At 40.2% G+C, this 15,956-nt stretch overlaps 2 long non-coding RNA genes across 2 annotated transcripts in view; one reads left to right on the top strand and one right to left on the bottom strand.

The window, feature by feature from the left end:
- LOC118644412 overlaps nt 1-2,770 on the top strand; it is a 44,567-nt gene extending 41,797 nt beyond the window's left edge. The window contains exon 3 of the long non-coding RNA XR_004962224.1: nt 2,759-2,770. This is a non-coding gene — a long non-coding RNA (uncharacterized LOC118644412). The remainder of the gene's footprint in view (nt 1-2,758) is intronic.
- Nucleotides 307-15,061, bottom strand: LOC118644413. Its single transcript, XR_004962226.1, has 2 exons — nt 6,211-15,061; nt 307-828 (listed from the first exon to the last, which is right to left on the bottom strand). It is a non-coding gene; the product is annotated as an uncharacterized LOC118644413 (long non-coding RNA).
- Between the last annotated feature and the right edge of the window lie 895 nt (nt 15,062-15,956).

Here is a 15,956-nt window from a genome sequence, read left to right on the forward strand (position 1 = left end):
AATACGCCCAAGAAAAATAAAAAGAATTGAGGAAGTACGTATAATTAAATGTTAAAATGTACCTTGAAAAAGTTTCAAACTGCTTGAGAGGAAAATGTCAGCTATTGTGTATTGGCATATTAGCGTCACTACATAATGTCAGGCTATTGAACAAATGATTTTATAAGTAATCGAATTCCTCACTTGACGAAGATATTAATACAAGTGGTTACACATAATACTTATAAAAGCCATAATACTATCTTCTCCTTTATTTATATTATATTTTTATATTATAGCATTTTTTGCGCGCACGTGAACGCGCGCGCGCGCGCGTGTGTGTAAAGCATTTATTTGAATATTTCTTAATAATCAACTGTAAAATCAAAGTTATATTGAAAGATCAAAATGCACTTATAATGATTTTGTTAATTAAAAATAAAGGGAATACATGACACAATTATTTATTAAACCATTTTTTGTTAAAGAAATAAATACATTTCGGACATTTGCATATCTCTACAGAAATTTCATTTGTTCTGGATATACGTATATCCAGCTACAAAGTGTAAATGTCGTACTTGTGTTTCTTGGATGCGTTGTGAGATATTTCTGCGTTGTCAAGTATCTGGTATATATACCGGGCGGACGTTACGCGCGGCATCACATCGCGTTGCATCGCATCGCGTCGCATCGCGTCGCATCGCATCGCGCGACCCATCCGGTGGCCCTAGCAACGCACATGCGCCCTTCTTGGACTCTCGCCTCTCTGGTTTCTCTCTCCGGATGGTTGGGGATTGGCCCGGAGTAACACCCCCTTATAATGGGTTCACCCGTCCGCGTCGAGTGCTAGAGAGAAAGAGAGAACGCTTAGAAGGAGAGAGAGAGAGAGAGAGAGAGAGAGAGAGAGAGATAGAGAGGGGAGAGAGAGAGAAAGAGAGGGGGAGGCTAAACAGAGATAGGTAGAGGCGAGGGAGACTAAGGGAGAGATGTAATTCCGTGGTAGCGAGAGAAGAGCGAAAGAGGAGCGAGAGAATCGGACGAGAGCGAGAGACAGCGGCTGCGAGGGCCGCGCGCGAGAGGGATGAGGGCAACGGAAGCCATATTGATTTCCCTATGTTTCCCCGTGTTGTTACTATAGCGCCGGGCGAGGGTGCGAGTAGGCAGGTACTACCCTCCTCGACAGCCACCCCGTTCTTCTAACTGTTGGTTGTCCGGCGAGAGAGACTGTGCTGTACCACGGCGCGGCTCGTCGCGCTGTATATATTCTGTCCTCGCGATTCCCTCTCTTCTTCACTCGTCCCCTTTTTCTCCCTCGCTCCGCTGTTTTTTCCTCACGACCTTCTGTCTCGTGTACAAAGTATCGCCCACTATTTTCTCACCGTCGCTGTGTCGTCTAGATCGAGCGAGCAATTTCGAGCAGTATGTTTTTGAAAGTACGAGATGTCATCCGCGATATTTTGGCGGAGTATTTTCTTCCTTTCAATACTTGGACATGTGAGCTTGTATTTTATCTTGTAAAATTTAAAGTTTTGTATTTTCAAAAAGCCTTAAAAGACGACGCAGCGAGAGAAAAGCGGTTTTTCTATATTAAATAGATTTCACTTCGTAATTATAAAATGATTATAATTATAATTGGTAGCAGCGGATTGTCAAAATTATCAATCACCCCTTTAACTTATCTTTTTTGCTACAAGCACCAAAACATAAAATATCGCTGCGAGACACGATTCGCTCATTAACAAGGGCGATCGTTCATCATTCCGTGCTATAACATCGTTCGTGATCATGCGTGAATCGGATGTAACATTTTCCCCTAATACTCGCGGAACGTTCCACGGCCAGAAGGTATCCACGAGAATAACCTGGGTGGTCCGATATCAGCTGCGCAGCTTCCCAAACACGCCACGCGTTTTCCTGCGCTTTCCTACACGGTGTCCTAGTGCTCTTTCCCGTGGTCACGAAACGCGGAGAGAAGCCGTGTTCCGCCGTTGGAACGAGGGAGACGACGAATCTCGTGCGGTTGTTACCTAGTGATGCATGGCTCAGTAATAGCTACAATACAACCAGCTTACAAGAGGGGTTCCGCTACCATGCCGCTCTCGGCGACTTGAGATTTATTGCCTCCGGATGGATCGCGGATTCCCAGATTCCCCGGTTTGCTCTTATAAATGACTCCTATTAATTGACCGCGCGATGGTAGACAAGGAAAAAGGGCCGCGCCCGGCACCTGATCCATTTATACGTGCGGATAATTCCGTGGCGCACAGGTGATAAATTATTTACATTCGCATTTAGAGAGAGAGAGAGACATTAGAGCGAAACGTTTGCGAGATATGTACGGAGAGATACGTGCTAATAGTCCGAGAATGTTAAATCTGTTGAAAATCGCGATCGTCCTTGATATCTGGCACGTCGGCTCTAAGGAAACTAATAATTTCTAATAATTCGCAATCATCAGTAATCTCGCAACGTTTAACCTAGTCGAAGGAATGCAAGTAATGTAAAGACAAAAATAATCACGCGAGAGATAGAGACGCGAGATTATTACTTTCGAATTCGTTGCGGTGCTCCGCCGTCCGCGTATTTGCACTCGACTCGTTGCATCCGCGTCCGCGGTGGAAAAAAAAAGAAAAAAAAGAAGAAATACAATTTACTCCTCGGCGTCAGGCAGAATTTTCCGCGGCTGAAATTACCGCTTTCATTGGGGAGCCGCGGTCAATTTAGCCTGCAAACTTCCCGACACACGGGAGTTCGCGGGAGCGACATTCGAGCCGAGCTGAATGGCGACCTCCGCGCCCGCCGTGGGTGTTCCTCGTCGTTTCTTTCTTGCTCTTCCTTCTTTTTTTTTTTCTTTTAAACTTTCCCCTTCTCGCGCGACGCATGATCGTCCGGATTTTAAAGTGCCAATCAGAGGGGGCTGGGAAAAGGAGAGAAAGCAAAGGAAGAATATTCGATATCGCGTTGGACTCGTGCCACGGCCACGTGCCTGACGCGCGGGAACAATGCGAACTAGACACACTCTCTCGGGGCCTGCACGAGCGCAGCATCCCCGAGCGCGGGCAGCCACCTATATAACGAGCGATCACGGGGCTATTAAACGCGTCCTAATGCACTTAATGACGAGTTCTCGTGCGGGGCACGTGTGATCGGGAGGGTAGCGTGTGGGTGGGCTGCGTGTCAAAACACGCGCGCCCAAGTCGCACGCGATCGCGCGTAAATCCGAAGCCGAAGACACATCGTCGGGATATCCATTCCGTCGAGTTTTGGCCGTCTACCTATTTTTGTAAACTTGCGCGTACGTGGCACGCTGTTCAAACGTTTGAACGCCCATCTGAGACAAAACAAAAAAAAGATTATTACACGTGCGTAAGTACAATTGCAATAAATATATTCGCGTTAAGTTACACTCGCAGCGGTTTTCTGCTCGCGGTATATTCGGATTATACGGAGCGGCAGCATATTTGTAGTTTTCCAAAGAGATCACGATTGCCCCGCGCGAGAGGTGTTTCGACTCGTGAAATTTATGTAAAATCATGCGGGCTTTTGTTCGTCGGTGTGACATGTGGACCACTAACGGTGTGTAATAATGTAAGACCGAAGGTCGCAGGTAGCAGACCGCCTCTCTCGCATCCTCATAACATGTAAAACACCGGGATTACGGGATAATGACTAGGAAGCGCTGGTGTTTGTAAACTTTACAGTTTGCCGATTCACCGTGTATCCAGCCTTGTCGGGTAGTTAGAGCGGTCCGGAATATGCGAATGGAAGTTCTGCATTCGCAGAGATTACAACGCGATAACGTCGCGTTGCAGCGGCTCGTGTAAAAGTAGCAAATCTATTTCTCAAGGTTTTCGCGTAAAGATGTACCAGTTGATGGTTTTTTTTTTAATTATTTGATGTATAATTTTTTAAAAGCGTTTTTCATATAAAAATATGGAACAGCCGTATATATCATTGTTGCAATAAAAATGTTACGAATCTCTGTGAATTTAACTAAAGTACGATAGTATAATTAAAGATTAATGGCTGCATGCAGTACTATAATATAACAAATTTTATAACAAAAGTGCAATTTCTACCCAGCGTTTTATTAGAATTGCGAGTCGCACTTTTTGATGTAAATAAGAAAGAATTCATTTACTACATACGCGTGTAACGTAAAAAACTTTCAGCAAAACGCCAAGTTAATAATCGAGCTTGCGAGCTAGCTTGTTGAAAAAACGTGCCGAGACAGCGGAGAGCTAATGAAACGCCATGGTGGATCATGGGGTGGTGGTTCTCGCACGTAATTCCCGCTGTCCGAAGACCGCGCCAGAGTGGACACGAGGGATTCTGCCATAGGGTCTACCACCCGTGGCTTTAATATCGCTTTATTAACCCACTTTGGACGCGGGCCCGATTTCTCGTCGAGATCCTGTTCCCCCGCGAAACCTTACGTAACGCTGAATTGTTGGGCTAAGTAGATGAACACGTGGCGAAGATTTAGTGTAATAAGTAGTGCATGATCGCGTCGGTTAACCTGCTTAATAATTGCCCAGTATATATTGTTTTTTATTGAATTGATTTTTTAAATTGGACTTGAAAAAATTAAATTTTGATTAAAATAATGTTTACTTGAAAGTATGTCGCATAATTAAATTTCAGATCTATTCACATTTTTTAAAACTTAGTTCCTTGAAGCGCAATTGCTTTATTTTTTAATGTTAAATAAAATTGTGCTACAACATTTATCGATATTTAAAAAGATCATGTTATTTTAATATTTTAATAATTGCAGCAATGTCATAGAATTTTTTTTTATATAACTCACAAAGATTGCAATTGCGGAATTTCATCGATAATTCTGCAAAAAACAAGGCTTTTGAAAAATCTACATATTTGATTTACGTAGGAACCAGCCTAACTAAGACTGGCTTTAATGCTTTATAGCATCAAAACTGATAGATCCAAATATTTTAGTCTTTCGCAGTTATTTGAATCTGCTGCGAAGCAGCAGCGTAAACATCACTTGCGATGGTTTGTAAAAATTTTAAGAAATACATGTCATGATGTGTGATTTTTTTTACAAAATCTTGTATACAAACGTGTGAAATATATTTTTTGCAAATGTATTTCTTGACGACGCGGTGTAATCGTGAATGTCTGGAAAGCTTAGCGATAGAGAGAAAAGACAGAGAGAGAGAGAGAGAGAGAGGAGAGAGAGAGAGAGAGAGAGAGAGAGAGAGAGAGAGAGAATGTAGATCTTGCTAGGACTCTACGTAAAAGGCACCCTTTTAATCCGCGGCCGGCGACTCCCTTTCGATAGACGGGAGATTATCACGGGGGTATCGTACGGGGCCTCTCGAGAGAGCGTTGGTAAGGGTGAGTAAGGGGCAGGGAGAGGAGGAATCCAGAGAGGAGTCGCGAGGAAGAGAGAGTAACCCCATGGTTACTGGTGGCCAGAAGTGGGGCTCCCGTGGCGCGGAGTACCGCCAAATCCACCGCAAATGCCATCGAGTACTTCTTGCTCGTACGTGAGCGCAAGAGCGAAACCACGAGAGCATGTGGCACTTGAACCAGTTGGGGACTGCCGAGAGTTGGCCGACCGAATGTTGGCTGCGTGCACGTGGTGGAGTCGAATAGCTCGCGAAAAATGAATATGTACTATATATACAAGCTCTGTGTATCAGTAAGAGCTCGTATCCGACCTCTTAGACTGTGAAAACTCGCGCTGCGCTCATGTCGAAAATTATGTCTTTCATAGGCGATAATTGCACGAAATATATATATATATATATATATATATATATATATATATATATTCAAATGTGTATATCTGTCTTTAGTTCAAAGATCGACTATCTTTCAGAAAATTGAATTGAATACAGTCCTTTCAATACAATAGTTAATCAGATATTGATTGTATTTGAGACAAATTCTTATACTGTAAAATATTTTTATTGATTTTAATTTCAAGCTCAAGAAATCATTACAAAATTTTATCTATTTTACTTAAGATAGATTTCTTTTTTTTCTGTTATTGTCTTTTTTTCTCTCGGGGGAGGAGGAGGAGAGGGCAAATATTTTCTAGAAACGTTATGAATATTTGTGGATATGATTTTTTTTATTATTAAAACATAAATTATTGCGATTTTGGTTTTTTGTACATAATAGATATATGACTGTAGTACAATCTGGAATGAAATCGCGAATTGTTAAGGGGAAGTTATAATAGTTCGTCGCGATTACCGTTACAATTGAGCGTGGATGATTCGCATGAGTGTTTTTGAAATCCATCGTTTGCAATTTTCAGGTCACTACACTTCCACTTTTATTGACTAAACTCAGGTCGTAAGAGAGGTTTGTAGCAGCGCGTTGACGTCGCGTGTTCGAAATTCGGAGTTGCCCAGAAACGACGACGATGAGGACGACGATGACGACGACAGCGACGACGACGCCAACGAGAAATATGTATAAACAATATATATTTATATATATCAACGTACATATACGCATCGGCGCGTATCGCTCCAACGGACTTTGCGAGGGTCGGCGCGAGGGTGACGTCGGGAGGCCGGAGGGGATGGGATGGAGCCGGTTTGTAACAAAATCAATAGAGGGGTGGCGCGCGAGAGGACACACGGGGGGATACAGAGGGAGGGAAGGGGATAGAAGCGTAAACGGGCCGGCGCAGGAAGAGGGTGGCTTGCGCGGGGTGATCCGCGAGCGCAAGCGCACTCGAGTAACGCGGAGGTGGTTGCGCGGGTGGCGGAGGGAGGATGGGCGAAGGAAGACAAAACCACCCCGCCGCCGGCTACTCCCACCCTCTGGACGAGGCGACGGACTGCGATGGAGTGCCTCCATCCTCCATCCTCCATCTCCTCCTCTTCCTCGTCCTTCTCCTCCTCCTCCTCCACCTCCACCTCCTGCTCCTGCTCTTCCGCCGTCGTTGTTCCCCCCTTACCCTCTTCGTCCCTACGAGCCACCTCCTACCTCCTCTGCCGCCTACTTCGAGTCTATAGAACAGCTCTCGCTAACCTGGAACTTGAGGGGGTGATGCACTCCCTAGAATGGTACGTGCTGCCATCGTCACTGACGTGGCAAACCTCGGAACAGCGCGAATCTCGGGCATTTTGTCTCTACGGAAGCGTCGGTCCAACGATATTTCGTCACGGATTCCATGGCCAATAATTCGAGGAAGATGATAATACCTTACGTCGCGTGTAGTCTCGTCAGGACAATTCTCTTTTGCATTTTAGACTGTTTATCACTTTAATGCGTAATAATTTAAAATCACTATTAACGAATCTAGGTTTGTTAGAGTTACACCAGTGAATCGGTTTAGAGGTTTGCCAGTATACTGAAAATCCGATTAACGTAGCGTATACTCCACTAATCGGCGAGTTTGTGTGATGCAGTATCATTTTTTAACACGTTGAACGCAACGGTGGGCACCGTCATTCTCTGTGCTCCAATATGGATTTTCTATGAATAGTGGATCTAAATGTTCGCTAATATCGAATTTCCGGATTCACAAATTCCCATCAGGTTCTGTAGCAAGCCCTCACAAGTTATTGTCGTCCCGGGCAGTAGCCTCGCACACGGGTATCGATTCTTCGATATAAAAAGTATCAATTCGCAGTAAGCACCAAAAACCAATCAACTATCAAGCCGTTTAGAAGTTGCAAACATTAAACAACAACGTTATTCATTTATCTACTGTTTAAGTTTATTTTAGATAATTTGTAATTTATATTTATAATTCAGATTTGAAGATAAAATTCTATGTGCAATTTTATATATGTATTTTATATATATGTACTCAGAATTTTTTAACTTTATTTTTACTCTAATATTCAGAATTTTTGTTTTTTATAATACACGACAAAAAATTTGTAAATTCCATTTTGAATTTTTACGCAAATTATAAGTGGTCTAAAGTAAACTTAACAATAGATTATATGTCATTGTAGTGACGAGATACAATTAGCAAGAACCGTGAAACGTGCAGTATTATAATCTTTACAGTTTCCTAATATCAAAGAATTAATCTTTGTTAATCAATCTGTCGAATAGATTCTTAATGTCACGAGCTATACATTGAGTACGCGATATCGCGCTTTGGACATACGTATCCGTGATAATGTACGACGCCTCCCGTGCGGTTTGTACCTGTCGCAAATTTACGGCGGATGTAGTCTACGCGTGAATGGTAACCTTTTCACGGCCGAATACCGCCATTTTAGCGAAACGAAACGGTGCTGTCTTGGTCTGATAAATCGTCCGAAGACGGGGAACTTCTCGCTGCGGCGGAACGTCGTTTGCAAACACTAATAAAGTGCCATTCTTCCGCCACTCGGTTCGTCTCTCACCCTCCGCTAAATAGGCTTGCTCGCGCGTATTGTCGCCGCCCGTAAGTGTGCGCTATGCGCTCTACGCCACGCGCGCGCGTGCGTGCGTGCACGCATTATTTCACGCGGGGGCGTCGAAAAACGTATTTACCGTTCCCGGCGGGACAAGCGCCTTGATTTGTCGCCGAAAATCAGGCTAGGGTGGAATCAAGGGTCGCGATAAAAGCATTAGCTGCCCGCTTAAGTGTTTTTCCAACTTGTTCAACTCTGTTGTCTCTCCCGTCTCTTTCCTATCTCTCTCTTTCTCTCTCTCTTTTTCTGTCTTTCTCTCTCTCTCTTTTCTCTTTCTCTTTCTCTTCCCGTCTATCGTCTCTCCACCCCCTCTCTCTTGTTTCCCTCCCTGTCATCCGATGTTGTTGTAGGAGGGACGTCGCCCTCCTGATATCGACAGGTCTGGCGTGTCTTCACGTCCTTAGCATTTCCGTTTTTCTCTTCTTCCGTGAGATTGCTGAGCAGAAGCGTCGCGAGGAAACTAGCCAGCCGGAGCTTTCGACATTTTATCGGATTGGTTATTGGCATGTTTCGTTATAAACCTACGTGAACTTTGACTTAATTAAATGATGCATCAAAATGTATGAGCAAAGCCAGTGATATTAAGGGGTCAGTGGTGAACTCCATTTTAAAGGTCGCCCTCCCCTAAGACTAACGGCGAAAGGTTAGTTATTTTGACGATGCCAAATCGATTTAACAAGTATTACACTATTTACATTAGGGCTAAAACACCTTTTAATATTTAACTTCAAAAATTTATAGATAAAAATGCGCTTAATTATGCCATTTAATTAAAACTCGTTAAAATGGATTTATTAGCATTTATTGTACTATTTGTATTATTAAAATAATGCAAAATTATTATAAAATATTTACAATTAGTTTCTCCAACTTACCGGTCGTTGCCGGCTTTTATCGATTATTACCTAAATAGCGACACAATACGATGTGTGTTTCGATACCAGTGATAGTCGGTTGAACGAAAGCGGCGTAATAATCAGAACAGTGGCAAACAGACTTAGATAAAAGTAAGTGAAAGAGAAAAGGGGAGGGGGAGGAAGTAAAAGTCTGAAGGGAAAGAGAACGATGAGCAGGCGGAGATAGAGACATTGTCTGACAAAGGACGACAGAATCTCTTTGTTCTCGCGGCTCAACGGCTTCATTCCGTGGCCGCGATGTTTTGTCAAGGTCACTCTCATTCACTCCCTATGCTAGTAACTCGTTTTCATTCTCCCTTTTGGATTCGATGCTGTCATTTATGCCTTTTTTACTTTTTTAATCTCGACGCACAATTGATCTGTGACGTGCCGTGCGTTTAAATCTAATATGGCAGACAAGTTTCGTTGGAATTACAATTATTTCAGTCAGTGACGCCGATATAGTCAAATTGTATACGTAGGTCTTTATTTGTTCTGCTTGATTTGCAAATACATGAGGAAAAAGAGAAGAAAGAGAGTTTTCTATTTTTTAAGGCACAACACCTAATGATACCTTATACATATAACCATCATTCTATGTGACGAATTTTATGTAATATATATATATTATAAATATTACAATGGTACGTTCTCGACAGTCAAGAAAATATTGACTTGTATCTTTGCAAAGTATAATCTAGCTCATCACTTCTGTATGTCATTCGGAACAAGCTAGTTTCAGGGTTGTCGTTTTTGAATGGCAATATTGGTCTGCGGTGTATGAATGGCGTTTTTTGAGGTACTTTGGGAAAGAATTCTGCCGTTACCTTTGTTGCCTTTTCGCTTTCAGTCGCTTTTCTTATTCTGCCTCTTTAGGTCAAATTTTATACTTGATATTCTGGGTCAAATCAAACGATAGATCCTTAATGTTTTGGAGAAATGATCAAGTTTTTGTATGACACACATATAGCCAGACGTATTAATTAAATTATATATTTTTTAAAATTATTCATAATTTATTAAAGGCTGTGTTCTAATATGCACTGTTAGTATTAAAAAACTATAGTCCACGTTGTGTATAGATTTTTCAATACTGGCAATAAATTTCGGAACTGAAGTATTTATATTTATGATTTTGTTATCAGTTATAACTTCCATTTTTTAGGGTTTACTTTCTTATTACTTATTTCTCTCATTGTTAGAGTGACTATTCCTAAGAGAATATAACAAACTTCTCTCTTTCCTTCGCTCTCTTCGTTTCTCACATTTCTCGTCTCCGCGCTAGATTTCTTTACGCGGTGGACCAACGGATCCATTGTCGACTCGGGCTCAGTAGGTAGAAGTCGGGTGCAGGAGAGGAAGAATTGTCGCACTGTAGAACCGAACCTCTACCGACAACTCGAAAGGAAATGAGGTGCCCCCGACAGGACCTATCCCAACGAAAAAGAAGTCACCGGACCATGCGAAGGAAGAAAATCTTTTCTTACGCGAATCACGCGCGCGTCGTTGGTGTCGACACCAACGTCTTGACCGCGTTTCTTCCTTAGAGATGGAGTATCATATCACGAGATTAAGATATATAAGTAATCCTCTACGCGACGGTGTCTTATTTCCTTAACATTATTTTATCGCACTAATATCTCGCTTGTCTTGTGGAAAAAATACGACGTTAGAAAAACACAAAATATTAAATGTCTGTTAATATTTTTATTATTTCTATTTGTGGCTATTTATCACAGTCACATTTTATTATATTTTTATAATAATTATTTATTGATGATAATCTGATGATTATTCATTCTTGATATAATTCTTATTTATCGATGATATAAATACGATTGTGTCGCTTTATCAATACACACCGTGTCAGTAGGAGGATTAGAGATCCGTTTTAATCTTTTTTTGTATTTCTTTAGGCGCGTGGCTCGACAAAGGCATGAGAGGTCCTATGTAAGAGAACGAAAGCGAGAGCCTACTTCGAGAGATGTTTTGGATTTGCCAGGTGCGAAGAAACACGCGTGCGCGCGTGTATTCGGCGGCACCTAGTATTCTTATTCTTGAGTGTTTCTCTCGCCGGTCCTAAGAACAGGGACCTAAGTACCAGATCCTTTTGGAGGATACAATTCAACCATTCAATTTTCATGCTACCTACGAATTCTATGATGTGGAACCGCATTAACAAAGTGAATATTATCAACTTTATGGGAGTGAAGTAGCACCTTAAAAGGAGAAAAAGAAAATTTGATTAGATAATGCGGTTTTAGTCTTAGATTCTCAATTATTTATATAAGTTTTATTTTTTTACTTTGAACAAACGCGTCTAATCGCATAATTTGCATATATGCAAATTAGAAAGACGCTTCTTCGCGTGCGATATGTCGGCTTTATGTGGGGTGGAAAAGAATCGGCTTTATTTTTTCCTATCGGCGAGATAACGAGGCATGGACCAAGAGTGACACCTGAGGTGTCGACGCCATGACACGTTACGAGGGTTGCCATGCTAGACATCCATCACTTCTTTGTATAGCAGCCCCGTGACACCTGGTTCTGCGTTCCCCATCTCCACTGTAAACCCCTACGATTCCTTTTTAACCTCCCTTCTACGGCCCAATAGTGGTCGTGTATCTATCTCCGAAAAGTGTTGGGTTGGTTCGCGAAATAGGTGGAATCATGATTATACAAATGTGTATGAAAATTATGATTATGCAATTATACTTTCCGATATGGCAAAGATAAGTTTATTGTAAAAATTCATAAATTATTAGAAAGAATAAGATTTCTTAATCAAACTCAAATTGAGCGAATTAAATATATCTACATTTTAAAGGCGATTTATATTATTCATATAATATAAATTTGCACTTGTCAAATTTATTACATTGAAAATAAGAGAGTCACCCTTGGAAAATATCTAAAGAATAGAGTGTCGCTTTTGCTAAAAGTCACTGTTAGTCCCTCAAGACAGATTACTTGCTTCGGTGGTTTTGAAAAAAAAGGCAGAAATAACTCGGTCCTTCATTTCGTTTCCATCCCTCCGGCCGAGGGTTCTTTCATTGAGAACGATCGCTAAATCCAGGTGTCCCTGTTCTGCTACATCCTTGGAGACCTTCATATTTCTCATCTCGTCAATGGCTGGGAGGAAGCCAACTGGCAGGTGTGCCAGTTTCTTTCGGGACGGATCTCGGCGATCTCGTGCAATAAATGGGATGCATAGCAAAAGAAACGAAGCGTGGGCGGCAAGAGGAATTTTCAAACCTCAACCGCTGGCTTTTATATGACAAAACTTCCGAAATGTGAGACCGATTAGGTACAGTTAGGAAAGGGCTGATGACACGCGACTAATGTTGGTGAAACGCCGGCGGAAATGCATTGTCATCATCGTGATGATTTCGGTACGTTTCACCGTTATTGTGCGTCAGCAAAAATTTGAGAAAGTTTGTTTTTATTTAATAGTCGCTAAAGCTGTGCAGTTTTTTTGCGTGCGATGTCATCGCACAAGTAGACTGTATAGAAATACGCGCGCGCAACGTACATTAAAAAAATTGATATAACAAGGTATTTTATTAGGAATAATTTCATAAATACATATATCTAAATACGAAGAGAATTTTCTCATAAAATTTTGTCTTGAATATCATGGTAATTGTATGGACAACATTGTATTCTGAAGAATTTTATGTGATTTTTTTTATTGACATTTACATATTTTATGGAGTAAAGTCACCACAACTGGCATATTACTTTATTTTTTGATAACATTTTTTAAATTAAAACTAAAAATAAAATTTTAGAAACATAAACGAAAGTGTCTTCTATTAGATACAGCATTTTTTATAGGACTGTTCTATATTTTGTATCAATTAATATTTTTGCAACATAATAAAAAATGTACGTTTGGGAAGTTAGACTCTAGAACTAACTATGGTAGACGGAATTCAGATAATCCCGCATATGTATGTTGGAGAAATTAATTGTAAAACAAATTAATGAACTAGACAATTTTGTAGTTAAATATATTTCTATGTATTAAACAACACAGTTTATAAAATAAGAAAATTAGAATTAAACATTTTAAAAATAAAAGCAATTTAAGGACAAAAAGTAAAAATAAAATTATATTTATGAAATAGACAATTTATTTAAAATAAAATTATGTTATGAAAAGATCTTGACACATCAAGATCTATGATCTTTGATGTTTTCAATAATAGAGAAATATATTAAGCTTCACGATGATTTCATATCACATTATGAGAAAAATAATAAAAGAGAAAAATAAAAACCAAACATAACTATTTTAGGAATTGATTGTCTTAGAATAATACAATTAATTTGTCTTAGAATATTTTACATGGTAATTTTTATTAAGTAGTTTATTATGTTTTGTATATTTAAAAAAATGCTTATTCATAATATTTTTGACAGGTTGTCCAAGTTGTCTAAAGCTTATCATGGTAAAATTTGTAGCCGAATTTTATGGCAAAATATAACGAAAAATTATCTCCACGTTTTATTATAATGTATAATATTGTAATAAAGATTATTAAGTATGTGTGATACTTTGGAAAGTTTGAAACATGTTATCTTTGACGCAAACAAGAATTTAATTACTATTATTACCGCGCTCGCCATTTCGGGAGGACGTCTTCCGGGAGAATATCGATCGATCGACACCTTCGGTGACCTGACCCGTCGACATATAAGCCCGGCATTGCTTTGGGGATGGTTTGAGGGAACTCATCGATAGCCACCAACAGAGGGAGGCGGTACCTCTCATTAATAACCGGTGACTCGGCGTTTATATAAATAATCCTACGCGGTCGTCCAGGCACTCACCTGCGATTCGGTCGATCGCTCACTATCCTGACGTGAAAGAAGCTTCTCCCCTCACGGTTGTACGACCGATTCATCCACCGCCTTCGTGCTCTTTCGCTCGCTCGCGTGTCTATTCTCTCTTTTTCCCCGTGCCTCATTTTCCCCTTCGAATCGTCACCGCCTCCTTCCTTCTCTCTTTTTCTTTCGCGCAGACTCCTCAATCGGAATTCCGAAAGGCACTAGAGCAGGGCACTCCTCTAGTCACTGCCGAGTTTATGAATGCCTGCCTGCGACGTCCGGTCATTTATTTCGGCAGCTATGCTCCACACTTAGAATGCTCTCACTAATGCTCCAACTAATGCTCCAGTATTCGAAATGTGCGTATACACATCTACACGTTTTCGTGTCGCGAGTTCTCCAAATCTATTAAAAATGGATTATTTACATCTTTTACAATGTGCAATTTTTTTCTTATTTTATGGAGTGATTAATTTTGATCTTTCTTAGAAAATAAGGAAGGAGAAAATTGTATGATTAAATAAACGCTTATAGAAATAGTTGAATATTTACTTTTGATGATTACGTTGAATGCATTTGATTATCAGAAAAAAATCAACGTAAGTTACGGGGTTGAGGTGCGAAACGCTACGGAATTCCGAAAGTGCGAGAGAAGACATTAAAACTATTTTCCGTAGAATGATATGTCTTCGTATAACAGCGTAATAAAAGTTTCCATTCTTGCAAATGGGTAAACTTTATTCGCGAGACTCTGTTCGCGAGAGGAACGACGGCTCCTTTCTGCTCCTCTGCTTTAGTATATTGTCCCCGTTTGGTCCAACAGCACGTACACTTCGGGGTGGCGCAATTATTACTTGTCCGTTTTTACGACGCAAGCGACGCTGACCGAGGCGAATGAGGAAAGGAACTTGAAATACCTAGCCACGAAAGTTTGCCATAAAGAATCGTAGCAGTGAAATCAGATATAAAAAATTCTCTGGGAAACATTGTAAATTTCGACTTTTTATATAAAAATCTGCTTCATAAAATTTAATAAATAAAATTTCTTACATTAACAAATACATAATATTATACAATATATAATATATAAAATATACATACATATATATGTATCTTTTTTTTTTACAAAATATATACCCGCATGATTTTTGAAAATATGCTTTTAATATAAATATATATAAATATTTATATATATATATATATATATATAAAGAAATATAAATTTATAATCTATTATTATTTTTTATATTGTGGATACTATTGTCATGCATCTATAACATTAAATGTGCATAATATTCAAATTTTTGTACATTAAAAGCATATTTCCAAAAACATAGTATGTGGGAATATAGTTTTTTTTTTTAAGATGTACAATGTTAACGGAGCGATGTGTTTATTTTTATATCGTTTACCGCCTGTCTTAAAAACCGCGCATCTTTGTACATGATTTCACATTTCAGTTTCATTCATGTCATTCTCTGCGGTCTGTCGGAGGGAGGGCGCGGGTCGATCGTATCGTAAAATATTTAACGAGGTAATTCGGCGAGACGTCTTTGTAAACGGTATGAATATCGCAATAAAATATATACGTATACGCCTATATACATATATATCGGTATAGTGGCGAATATAAATTCAACGAGTTTCCGTCCCCTATCATCGGCTCGTTTCTTGCCTTTTCGCTGCCTTGACTTCGCTCGTTGTGGCTGCCTGCGAAACTCCATAAAGGATATGATCGAGGCATAACGCGGATAATTTCTCTTAATGCCCGGCATAATGTTTAATTTCAGTTCCCGCCGGCTTTCGTACCCGACGCGAACTCCTTTCTTCTTCCATCCATTCT

The sequence above is a fragment of the Monomorium pharaonis genome, chromosome 2 (assembly GCF_013373865.1).
Source record: "Monomorium pharaonis isolate MP-MQ-018 chromosome 2, ASM1337386v2, whole genome shotgun sequence".
NCBI classification, from domain to species: domain Eukaryota; kingdom Metazoa; phylum Arthropoda; class Insecta; order Hymenoptera; family Formicidae; genus Monomorium; species Monomorium pharaonis.